Genomic DNA, 13,837 nt, shown 5'->3' with positions numbered 1-13,837 from the left:
TCTCTCTGTATCAAAAATAAATAAAACATTAAAAAAAATAAAATAATTATCAATAAGTATGTACTGGTTGCCAGTTTGTTGATCATTTCTGACTGTTTTTGAAGTTACTCTCTGTTCCTTTCTCCTTCTCTTATTCTCCTCCCTGTGAAAGATGGCCATCATTGTTATGCTTAGGTTTTTTTCTCTTTATATTTTATGTGTCTGTCTATTACAGGTTTTGGCTTGTGGTTACCAAGAGGTTCATATATAACATCCTAGTATATAGTAGTTAATTTGATGGCCACTTAAGTTCAAACACATTCTAAAAGAGCTACAGTTTAGCTCCCCCCCATTTTATGTATATGATGTCATACTTTATATCTTATTACTTTGTGTATCTCTTCACTAAGTTGTGTAGATATAATTAGTGCCACTTTTTTAACCTTTATACTAGCTTTATAAATATTGATCTAGCATCTACTGTATATTTGCTTTTACCAGTGAAACTTCTCCTTGTATAATTATATCTAGTGATGACCTTTTCTTTTTTTTAACTAAAGAAGTCCCTTTAAACATTTCTTGTATGTTTAATGATGATGAACTCCTTTAACTTTTATTTGTCTGGGAAACTCTATCTCTCTTTCAACTCTGAATGATAACCTTGCCATGTAGAGTATTCTTGGCTGTAGGGTGCTGTTGTTGTTGTTGTTTACCCCTTTCAGCACTTTGATTTTTATTGTGCCATTCCCTTTGGCCTGCAATATTTCTGCTGAAAAATCAGCTGATAGCCCTATGGGGTTTCCCTTTTACATACCAGTTAGCTTTTCTCTCGCAACTTTTAAGATTTTCTGTTTATAATTTTTGCTATTTTAATTATCTGTCTTGTCATTCTTCTTGGGTTCATCTTGTTTGGGGCTCTCTCTGCTTCTTGAACCTGGATGTATGTTTCCTTCCTTAGGATAGGGAAGTGTTCAGCTATTATTTCCTCTAATACATTTTCTTAGCCCTTCTCTCTTCTTCTGGGACCCCTATAATATGAATGTTATGATGCTTGATATTTTCCAAGAGATTTCTTAACCTGTCCTCATTTTTTAAAGTTCTATTTTATGTTTAGCTTAGTTGCCTTTACTGCCTTGCCTTCTAGATCACTAGTTTTTCTTCATCACCAAATCCACTATTGTTCCCTCTAGTATATTTTTCATATCACTTATTGTATTTTGTCAGCACTGGCTGGCTAATTTTTAATATTTCCTATCTCTTTGTTAAAGTTCTCACTGAATTTATTAAGTCTGATGAGCATCTAATTGGCCATTACTTTGAACTTGTTATTGGGTAGATTGCTTATTTCCATTTCATTTAGCTCTTTTTCTGGGGTTTTGTCTTGTTCTTTCATATGGTTCATATTCTTCTGTCTCTTCTAATGGTTACTCTGTATTAGGTAGGTCAGCTATGTATTTGAGTCTTGAAAGTAGTGGCCTTAGGTAGAACATGTCCTGTAGGGGCCCAGTAGCAGTCCCCCCTAGTCAGCAAAACCAAGTGTTCCAGAGGTGTCCTTTGTGTGGACTATGCGTGCATTCCTCTTGTGACCAGTCATGATTTCTACAGGTATTCTGGTGGGCAAGGCCAGCCCCAGCCAATCTGCAAAGATTGGCTACAAGCCTTGCCTCCAGCACAGCTAAATGAAAAGCTTGGCTGTAGCCACTGCAGCATGCTGGTGGGCAGGGTTAGCCCTCAGACGGGCTGTCTATAATGTCCAACCTTGACTGCCGCAGGTGCGCTGATGAGCATTGTTTTCCTGTGGAGCAGCTGACTGAGAGACCTCGCTAGTCTCTGTAGGCATACTGATGAGTGGCTAGGTCCTGCTGCAGCTGAATGGGAGGCTTGGTTGCATCCATTGAGGTTGCACTGGTGGATTGGGCTAGCTCCTGGTGAGGCTGAGTGGTAGGCCTGGCTATAGCTACTGTCCATATGCTGGTGGATGGAGCCAGCTCCCCCACTCCCTGGGGGCAGAAGTAGCTCTGGAGGGACCCTAGTTCTGTGGGTATGGTGGGGCAGTAGCTCCTCTGGAGGGACGCAGGTTCTACAGGTTCGAATGGAGGTCGCCCTCCAGGTGTGGTGGGGCAGGAGTTGAACGTAGAGGGCACCTGCTGGGGTGGGACTGCAGGAGAACCCCTGCGTGGGGCAAGTGGTGCTAGCAAGGGAGATGGAGAGTGTCAGAACTACCACCTCAAGTATGAGACAACCTATGCTGAGTGGGGGCACCTCATTTCAGAGACCTCTCCTGCAGGTCCCCAGCTCGTTGGTACATATCCTAAAATTGATAATCTTTCATGTATACCCCAAGCACTTTTTAAACTGCTGAGCCTTGGGCCAAGTGATATAGTGTACTGGCCCTTTACAAGCAGAGATTCAGATTCCTGCTAGCCTCTGTCTCTCTTGGAGTTAAGCCCTGCCGATTTTCTAAAACATTTTTATTATTGAGAGACAGAGAGAGCATAAGCAGGGGAGGGGCAGAGAGAAGGGGAGACACAAAATCCGAAGCAGGTTCCAGGCTCTGAGCTGTCAGCACAGAGCCCGATGCAGGGCTGGAACTCACAAACTGTGAGATCATGACCTGAGCCGAAGTCGGAAGCTTAACTGACTGAGCCACCCAGGCACCCCAGCCCTGCTGATTTTCAAAGCCAGGTGTGGTAGGGACTTGTGTTCACTACACAGGTCCCCGGGACCCAGGGTGCCTGATTTGAGGCTTGATCCTCTAGTTTCTCAGGGAGGACTGCCACACCTGGCCTATAGCTCCTCATTACGGGTTGGCAACCACACCAGGGGTTTGGTTTCCTACTGTCTCTCCCTCTCCTACTTCTCTCACGCGGTCTTCTTTTTAGGCTGTTAGCTGTGGAAGATCTCTGCCAGTACCTCAGGTCATGACCAATAACATAAAAGGCTGATGGATGTATATTTTGTATGTTATATGTATCATACACTGCATTCTTCTAATGAGCTAGAGAAAAGAATGTTATTAAAGATATAAAGAGGAGAAAATACATTTGCAGTATTATACTATGTTTTTGGGTGCTGTATCTATTTTTTTAAATCCACATATAAGCGGACCCATGTTCAGACCCATGTTTTTCAAGGGTCAACTGTAATTGTTGCCTTGGTGTGTCTGGGAGGAAGGGAGCTCGGGATCCTACTCTGCCGCCTCCTAGCAAGACTCATCCTTTAGTTCTCTCTTAAAATCTTGCCTGTGAAATGGAAGTATTTTCTATACTTCTAATTAAAAACCTGTTAGAAACTTCAGATTGTATTTATAACCCTAACCACTGGTATTTTTCTACTGACCTGAAAACAAACTTTCTTTGGGGAAATTAGAACATCACAATGGAAATACATAGATATAGGGGAGTTAAAATTCATATAGTTCCCAGATGCCTTGCTAAAAACTACCATTTTAACTCTGTGTGTGTGCGTGTATATGTGTGTGTAGGAATAAAACACATAAGTGTATACTCCATTGTGAAACCAATAAAGTGGGCTAAGAGAATTTTGCAGGCCAATTTTAATTCGAATCTCAGGAACTCTTAGGGGATTGCTTATAGAGTCCCATATATGTTAGGTGCTAAAAAGCAAAACGATGGAAGATAACATGTTTTCTGTTTTTGCTCTCCCTCTGTTTTTAAAATATTTCAACTTATGGGGTGCCTGGGTGGTTTAGTCTGTTAAGTGCCCGACTCTTGGTCTCGGCTAAGGTCACAATCTCCTGTTTCATGAGTTCAAACCCCACATCAGGCTCTGCACTGGCAGCAGCACCAAGCCTGCTTGGGATCCGCCCCCGCTCCCTTCCCTGCTTGCTCTTGCTCTCTCTCAAGATAAACATTTAAAATATTTCTATTTGTTTTTCAATAGTTTTTCATAGAATGCCTTTAATATTACAGGACAAAAACTCAAATCCTTCTTTCTTCGTTCTTTTCTACTTTAACACGACTTATTTGTTTTCCCTTTTAATTGATAATAAAACTTTCAAGACCAGTTTTTTGCTTCATCTATTCAAGTCAGCCAGTATTGTAGACTGCTATTTAAAGGTCTCTTGTTAAAATTAAAACAAAATAAATTAGCAATTGTAGCACAGAAAACACCTGGATTTGTAAGCTTTCTTCTAATAGGAAAGAAACTAGGAAACGATAATGTCAAGGAAGGTGTAATCTATGGCACTAACAGGACTTGTGAAGAGTTACTCACAAGTACTTTTCATGCCTGTGACACAAAATGTAGAGGTAAGTGGAAAATTATCGGCTGAAGTATTTGGGAGGGCCCTCGTGTCCTCAGTTCTTTCTACTGTGAGAGAAAGGGAAATGGTTTATGTGTGGTGCTCTGTAGTTGTATGTATGTGATGGGTGCAACCTAATTGGGAAAAAGGATGGCTATTTGGGTGTCGGTTATTTCTTCATAATTTCTTTATACATATTTTGCACACTTTGCCAGAGTCTTTAATGATTTTTTTTGAACTTATCAACAGATTAGTAACTCAAATCATTGGAACTACTAACACGTCATCATCAGTGATGCCTTACAGGAAATATATACCTCAAATTTATAAAACCACTTGACAAAGTTTAGCTCAAAATTGTTAATTTTAGATTTTCACTTCTGCTTTTTGAGCCATGTGTTCCTTTTAAAATGTCTACATATAATTTTTAGTACCTAAATAATTCGTGCTCATTGTAGTATAATATATAGCTAAAAATAAAGGAGAGGAAACTCATCAGTGATGTTATCTGAGTAACTGTCATTAGTGGTTTTTGTTGTATAACTCTACAAAATGTCATTTATCGCTGGTTTTTTAATCTGGATTAAAATTTCTTTTTATTGTGTTAACATTTCAAACATACAGAAATAGAATAATGTGGTGAACCCTTATATGTCATAGCAATTATGTTTTATTTTTTTAAAAATGTTGAGAGAGTGAACATGTGCAAATGGGGGAGGGGTGGCGGGGGAGGGGGGAGAACAGAGGATCTGAAGTGGGTTCTGTGCTGACAGCAAGGCCTCCGTCCCACAAACGGTGAGATCATGACCTGAGCTGAGGTCAGACACTTAACCAGCAAGCCTCCCCAGGCGCTCCCATTAGGTTTCACTTTTTAACCCCACTCATTTTCCTTTCCTCTCCTCCACTCGGGATTGTGTTTTGATAAGTCCAAGACCTCACATTATTTCATCTGTAAATATTTCAGTATATTTTTTAAATATATTTTTAAAGACCGATTTTAAATAGGACTACAATGTTATTATGACTAAGAATGTAACATAACTTCTAAACAAATATCTTGTCAGTGTTCAAAAATCAGTATCTAAGAAAGGTTAGTTTTCTGACTTACCTTATCCCTCTGTACCTTTCCCATATCTTTTTTTGTATTTCGAATTACTTGTTAACAAGTTGGTTCTATTTTCGCATAGTTTCTGAATTTTGGTGATTGTGTATCTGTGGGTATAATTAACCTGTTTCTCTGTCCCCTATCTTTAGAGGTTGATCAGATAAAAGTTTGGTTTATTTATTTTGACAAAAATTCCACAGATGGTGTTATGTATTTTTTATCAGAGGGCAAAACTATTGATGATGAAGGCTGTTAAATTTTTTTAATGAGTAAATTGGAAGATTTTATTGGCGTCATTAAATGATTTCTGCATCAGGCAACATCCCATCAGCAAGTGGAGAGGTGTTCTAATGAGATGTACAAAATGGAAGGAAAGTTATTAGCAAAAAAAAAAAAAAATTTTTTTTTTCTGGGGAAGGTCACTTTCCCTTAGGGGAACAGCAGGAGGTCTTATCATGAAAGTTATCTTGGGTGAGGGAGAGAGCCCCTATGGCAGACTCATCGATTCCCATCAGAAAATTCCTGACTGATTGGGTAAGACTGTGTATCTGGGGGAGGTTGAAACTGCAATTAGATTCTGTATTGAGCCCTTGTTTGGGAACATGGCCTAAGAAATGCCATTTTGGAATTTTTAAACAATTCCCCCACTTTGAATCAGACTTTCTGCTGAACTGAGAGGTGTGATCAAAATTTGAGGCATTAGCGCCACTCTTGGCTGCTACTCTGTAGTTCTTGGAGCTTTGTTGGTCTTTTGTGTGGTATTCACAGGTAATGACATTGTTTTCTCAGTTCTTTATAACTTCAGGTTTGCAATTTTAAGTCTGTCATCCTCTTTGTTCCTTTTCTGACATTCTTGTCTTTAGGGAGATCATTTGCTTGTTGGTAAGCAGCTGCGAACATTGATCCAATGCTTTTGAGAGAATATAATGTACCAGTGAGATTAGATAAGATATAAGGGACTTACTAACATGAGGGAATCGGGCATTTGCAGAAGGTTGTATATTGATAGACTAAGACGTTTGCAAAGTTCTTGTTAAGGTTTGCAGGATTTGCCCAGTGAAGTGGGTACCTTGGTTAATGGAGATTATAGGAGGAATGTCCCATATTTTCTAACAGTATCTTTTCTGCCATATGGGCATTAGCCTTATTTGATGGAAAGGTTTCAACTCCTACAGAAAACCTGTATCCAAGAGCAAGACCGTGTTGATAATCCGTGCTAAGTGGCAGTTAAATGAAGTAGAGCTGCAGGTGTTCAAAGTGTCCAGAGGGAGGAAGTCTGAGGCCTCTGGGAACAAAAACCATTTTTCTAGGATTATGTACCTGACAAGTCAGACTTTTTTTGGTAGACTGTTTTAACAATATTATAGAAGTCTTCCCCATAATGTCTATTCATAATTTGAATGATTTTAAATGCCCCATGGTAGGTGGAATGCCAAAACCAAAAAATGGGATTGATCAAAACAAAAACAAAAACAAAAAACAGCTGTCTTGGGTTTCCCATAGCCCCAACTGTTCTTTTTTAGTCATTTTTACCCACCTTAATTTGATTCCGGAGTAGACGGATGCCATGTGACAAGGACATCAGCGTGGCAGATGGCTAGCAATGAGGGGCAAAAGCAGAATGGACTCCACCCACATGGGCCACCATCTTCCAGATACAAGAGAGAAGGCTTAGGCTTAATGTGACTTATTTGACAATGCTTGCCATGTCATTTCCACACCTCATAAGCCCAATTAGTTTAACAAACCCTTTGGAATATTGCAGGTCAAAAAGACTTCATATATTACTCGATTTGGGGAAAATTTATCAAATATTCTTTTTAAAAAGCTTTGAAAGTACTTCCCTAAATAGGATCACAGATTATGAAAATACTTGAAAAGTAAAGAAGCTTTTTATATAATCTGTGAAAAGCAGACCAAAAGTCCAAGAACATTTTGTCCTGTTAACAGAAAACCAAATTTTAATTTTGTACCAGCGTTTGATATTAAAACTCATTTTTAAATATATTCTTAGCTTAACCACACATTAAAATTTTCTTCCCAAAGATTCTTTTTCCACAGACCATTTATAGCTTTCTTCTTTTTCTCTTTCAAAAATAAACATTAAGAAAAAGAGACAGAGCATGAGCGGGGGAGGGACAGAGAGAGAGAGAGACAAAATCTGAAGCAGGCTCCGAGCGGTCAGCATAGAACCCAACGCGGGACTCGAACCCACGAACCATGAGCTCATGATCCAAGTTGAAGTCCAACACTTAACCAACTGAGCCACCCAGATGCCCCTCTATAACTTTTTTTTACATTCCAATTTTGTCCTGTTTTTTTTTTCTCTCTCTCTCTTTAAACAACCATAGTCCTTTTGGAACAAAATTCCTTTCTCTTCCCTCAATAAAAAATGGGCCTCCATTTTTCATACCTTCCCTTACTGAAAACACATCCTATTTTCCTGGCATGCAGAGACATTTTCCTTATTATTTCTAGAAGCTTTAATTATATATATTAGTTAAAATTCTTAACCCTTAGAAGCTTTAATTTCTCGTGAAAATAAGGAAGTAAGCAATTGTGAACTGTTATACCAGCAGTCTTTAAATTTGAAACTTTATGAATACATTTCATAATTTCTAAAAGCATATGCATTTTTCAGTTTTTTCAATATAGCACTAACACATCTAAATATCTTTTAGTTTTTTTATATAATGAGAAGCTAAAAAGTAGATATAGATTTAGTAATGTTTTAGTATTTTTCTGATTTGAAATTAGATAGTTAAGGAACTTAATTCCCCCATTTAACTTAGCAAACCCTTAAGCTTTTAAGTTATCAAAAAGAAATTTGGAAAACTAGAATTAGACTTAAATACTGCTGAAAAGTTTATAAGCATCTATCTTGCTTACATCTATTTAATTTGGCCTTAAAAATTGTGTTTTGATTACCTACAAAAACTTCATTAAACAGTAGACCAACTCAGCCATTATCCTAAGCTATTTTTTTTTATTGACAGATCTTGTAAGAGATAATAAGAACTTCTTTGACTAGTTAACTCCGAAAGCTTTATGTTTAATGTTGATAACTCTAAACATATGTCTTTTAATTAAACCATCAAGCTTAAACTCGCTTTTAAGTCATATGTTTCTAAATCACGTGAACTTGAAGATTTGGGTTAGTTTCTATCTTTGAGAGTTTTAGAATGCACAGTTCTTACGAGCACTTGGCATTTGCCTTTAAACCAACTAGATAGAGCTCTTTTACAAAACAGTATTGTCCAGAGGTAGAAAACCCCATTTATCTATAAAAAAGAGACACATGTGAATAGATAGAACTTATAACTTCTATTTTAAAATAACTGCCATGAAATAGGTGCAAAATTCACCAGTTATAAAAGTTGGATTGGAGTTTTTCTAATACATGAAATAAGGGTATCTCTCTGGATGGCTAAAGCTTATTAAAAATATTTGTGGAGAGAGAAGACATTTAAGTTTTGTATTGCTCTTTGGCAAGCCAAATCCCAAATGGCCTTTCCCCCTTTTGTTTTTTCTTAATAAGAATTACCTCCCTGAAATTCACATTTTAAAGAGACGGCCTAGATAAGAGTTTCTGGACAAGACCAGATAGAACATTGAATACTTAAATTCCAAAGGCACATAGAAAAAAAAATGCAAGCTCCTCCTAGAAGGAATGCAGATTTTTACACAAGCTATTTGAAAGAGAAAAAACGAAATATGGAAGGTTTGGAGACCGGTAAAAAGGATTAATGGTCTTTGAGTTGTTACTGGAACTAAATCCTTGGTCCGGTAAAAGCTAGATTTGTAAAATGAGAGAGAGGAGTTATTTTTAACTCCTGAAAGAATTTGGTTGCTGCCTAGATAATATCAAAAGGCTGACACACCCATCTACCTATGAGAATGTCCCCCTCCCCCCCCCATGTACACTTAGCTCAAGGGCAAAGACCTAAAAAAATTTTATCAGGCTCTGAATATCAGCTTTGAACCTAGTCAAATTTCTGAATATAGAGTTATTAAATCCTTTCAATAGCTTTTCAGTGTTCAGCAGGCACAAACAGTAAATACTTTTGGCAGAATTAAACAACCTTATGGCCCCAAGGGGCTTTCTCTAAGAGTGTGTGAAAGTTATATCCTTACAAGATTTAGAGTCACTCCGCACAATAGCTAGTGAACGCACTGACAAAGCTGCATGTCCCAGGCAGGCAGAAAGCCAAACCACGTTTTTAGTGATGCGGGCAGACTGAGTCTGAGGACGTAGGGCCTACAAGACCAGCCAAAAGGGTCCTTGGCTTTGCACAGGATAGAAATCAAACGTGAGCTGGAGAAAGTGAAAACAGTTTATTGGGTAGTGTGCGTGACAGACAGAGAACAGCTGTCTGGGAGACTAGGAAAGGAGAGAAGAATGAGTCTTATCAGTGCCAGGGGTTTATATTAGAAAAGAATCTAGGGTGCTTGTTCCTCCAGAAATCCAGGGTAGGGTCCAGCCAAAGGCAGTTGTCAGGTGAACAATAAGTGCTATTCCATAAATTACCAAAGATCAAGGTATTGATGCCAGCATTTGTTTGAAGCTAATGTCCTAGAACACATTTGGGATCTGACTCTTAACTGTTACCAGGTTTTTGGGGCCTAGGACGGAACTCAATGGTTAACTTTTCGCCTCCCCTGTTCCACGACCATTGAGTGCAATAGTCCAGAAAGGATTCTTCAGTCATTTTACCATGCAACTTAAAAAAAAAAAATTTAAATAAACTTACTAATTTAAATTTTATTTAGTTAACATACAGTAGAATATTGGTTTCAGGAGTAGAATTCAGTGATTCATCACTAATATACAACACCTAGTGCTCATCACAAGTGCCCTCTGTAATACCCATCAGCCATCTAGCCCATCTCCCACTCATCCTTCCATCAATCCTTAGTTTGATTTTTATCCTTAGGAGTCTCTTGTATGTTTCTCTCTCCTCTTCTCAACCTCCTGCCCCACTTCCCATATTTCATCTGTGTTGTTTCTTATAGTCCACATATTAGTGAAATCACATGGTATTTGTCTTTCTGTAAATGACTTCTTCTGCTTAGCATAATACAACCTAGCTCTATCCACCTCATTGCAAATTGCAAATGATAAGACTTCATTCTTTTTGATGGCTAAGTAATGTTTCAGTGTGTGTGTGTGTGTGTGTGTGTGTGTGTGTGTGTCTCACATCTCATATCTTCTTTATCCATTCATCAGTGGATGGACTTTGGGGCTTTCTTCATAGTTTGGCTATTGTTGATAATGCTGCTCTAAACATTGGGGTGCATGTGCCATTTTGAATCTATACTTTTATATCTTTGGGGTAAATACCTAATAGTGCCATTGCTGGATGATAGGGTAGTTATACTTGCAGTTTTTTGAGAAATGTCCATAATGTTCTCCAGAGTGGTTGCACCAGTTTGCATTCCCACCATCAGTGCAAGAGGATTCCTCTTTGTCTGCATCCTCACCAATACTTGTTGTTTCTTGTATTGTTAATGCTAGCCATTCTGACAGGCATAAAGTGTTATCTGATTGTGGTTTTGATTTGTTATTTCCCTGGTGATGAGTAATGTCGAGGATCTTTTCATGTATCTGTTAGTCCTGTGGATGTCTTCTTTGGAAAAGAGCCTATTTATGTCCTCTGCCCATTTCTTCACTGGATTATTTGTTTTTTGGGTATTGAGTTTGATAAGTTCTTTATAGGTTTAGATAATAACTCTTTATTCAATATGTCCTTTGCAAATATCTTCTCCCATTCCATTGGCTGCCTTTTAGTTTTGTTGATTGTTTCCTTCTCTATGCAAAAGCTTTTTATCTTGATGAAGTCCCGAGTTCATGTTTAATTTTTTTCCCTTGCCTTTGGCAATGTGTCTAGTAAGAAGTTACTTTGGCTGTGACCAAAGAGGTTGCTGCCTGTGTTTTCCTCTAGGATTTTCATGGTTTCCTGTCTCACGTTTAGGTCTTCACTTATTCTGTTTTTCAGTATGGTGTAAGAAAGGTGTCCAGTTTCATTCTTCTGCATGTTGCAGTTTTCCCAACACCATTTACTGAAGAGACTTTTTTCCACTGGGTATTCTTTTCTACTTTGTCAAAGATTAGTTGATCATATAGCTGTTGGATCCATTATTGGGTTTCCTAGTCTGTCCCATTGATCTATGTGTCTGTTTCTGTGCCAGTCCCATACTGTCTTGATGACCATGGCTTTGAAATATAGCTTGAAATCTGGAATAGTGATGCCTCTGGATTTGTTTTTTCTTTTTCAGTATTTCTTTGGGTATTTGGGGTCTTTTGTGGTTCCATACAAAATTTAGGATTTTTTTTTTTTTTTAGCTCTGTGAAAACTACTGTTGGTATTTTGATAGGGATTGCATTAAATATGTATATTGCTTTGGATAGTATAGACATTTTAGCAGTGTTCTTCCAATCCATGAGCATGGAATGCTTTTCCATTTCTTTGTGTCCTCTTTAATTTCTTTCATAGGTGTTCTACAGTCTTCAGGGTATAGATCCTTTACCTCTTTAGTTAGGTTTATTCATAGGTATCTAATTGTTTTGGGTATAATTACAAATGAGATCAATTTATTTCTTTTTCTGCTGCTTCATTATTGGTGTATAGAAATGCCACACATTTATGCATGTTGATTTTATGTCCTGCAATGTTGCTGAATTCGTGCCATAATTCTCACAATTTTTTAGTGGAGTCTTTTGCAGTTTCTACATAAAGTATCATGTCATCTGCAAGGAGTGAAAGTTTGACTTTTTTCTTGCCAATATGATTGCCTTTATTTCTTTTTGTTGTCTGATTGCTGAGGCTTAGACTTTCAGTACTATGTTAAACAGTAATGGTGAGAGTGGACATCCTTGTTTCTGATTGTAGGGGAAAGGTTCTCAGTTTTTTTCCTATTCAGGAGGATATTAGCTATGGGTCTTTCATATATGGCCTTTATGATGTTGAGGTATATTCCATCTATCCCAACTTTGTTGAGGGTTTTTATCAAGAATGGATGCTGTGTTTTGTCAAGTGTTTAATTTTTTTCATCTATTGACAGGATGATATGGCTCTCATCCTGTTGTATCATGTTGATTGATTTGTGAATATTGAATCACCTCTGCAGCCCAGGAATACCTCCCCATTTTGTCATGGAGAATAATTCTTTTAATGTACTGTTGAATTCTGTTTGCCGGTTTTTGAGAATTTTTGCATCCATGTTCATCAGGGATATTGGCATATAATTCACCTTGTTAGTGGGGTCTTTTGTTTTGGAATCAAGGTAATGCAGGCTTTGTAGAATGAGTTTAGAAATTTTCCTCCTAATTTTATTTTTTGGAAAAGTTTAACTCTTCTTCAAATGTCTGGTAGAATTCCCTTGGGAGGCCACCTGACCCAAGACTCTTATTTCTTGGGAGATTTTTATTATATTCCATTTCTTCTCTGGTTATGGGTCTGTCCAAATTTTCTATTTCTTCCCGTTTCAGTTATGGTAGTTTGTGAGTTTCTAGTAGTTTGTCCATTTCCTCCAGATTCCCCAGTTTGTTTGTATGTAATTTTTCACAGTATTCTCTTATTGTCTGTATTTCTGTAGTGTCAGTTGTGAACTCTCCTCTTTATGATTTTGTTTGGGTCCTTTCTCTTTTTGATAAGTCAGCCTAGGGGGTTATCAATTTTCAAAGAACCAATTCTTAGGTTCATTGATCTCTTCTACTGTTTTGCTATATCATTTTATTTCTGCTCTGTTTATTATTTCTCTTCTTTTGGCTTTAGTCTTTATTTGCTATTCCTTTTCTAGTTCCTTTAGGTGCAAAGTTAGGTTTTGTATTGGGACCTTTCTTGCTTCTTGAGATAGGACTGGATTGCAATATACTTTCTCTTAGGACTGCCTTTGCTGCATTCCAAAGATTTTGGACTGTCATGTTTCCATTTGCTTCCATGTACTTTTTAATTTCTTCTTTAATTTCCTGGTTAACCCATTCATTTTTAAAAGTTTATTTATTTATTTTTAGAGAGAAAGAGAGAGTGAGCGAGTAGGCAATAAGGAGGGGGTCAGGGAGAGAGAATCTCAAGAAGGCTCCATGCTGTCAGTGCAGAGCCTGATTTGGGACTCAATCCCACAAACTGTGATATCATGACCTGAACCAAACCAAGAGCCAGACACTTAACTGAGTCACCCAGGCATCCCAACCCATTCATTCTTTTGTAGAATATTCTTTAACCTCCATGTATTTCAGGGTTTTCCAAATTTTTTTCTTGTAGTTAACTTCAAGTTTCATAGGGTTGTGATCTGAAAATATGCATGGTGTGATCTTGATCTTTTTCTACTTGTTGAGGGCTGATTTGTGACCCAGTATGTGATCTGTGCTGGAGAATGTTCCATGTGGACTTGAAAAGAATGTGTACTCTGCTGCTTTAGGCTGAAATGTTCTGAATATATCTGTTAAGACCATCTGGTGTCTGAAGCCATTATTTCCTTGTTGATTT

Source organism: Suricata suricatta, chromosome 10 (assembly GCF_006229205.1).
Source record: "Suricata suricatta isolate VVHF042 chromosome 10, meerkat_22Aug2017_6uvM2_HiC, whole genome shotgun sequence".
In the NCBI taxonomy this organism is placed as follows: domain Eukaryota; kingdom Metazoa; phylum Chordata; class Mammalia; order Carnivora; family Herpestidae; genus Suricata; species Suricata suricatta.
Note: the sequence above shows the minus strand (reverse complement) of the source record.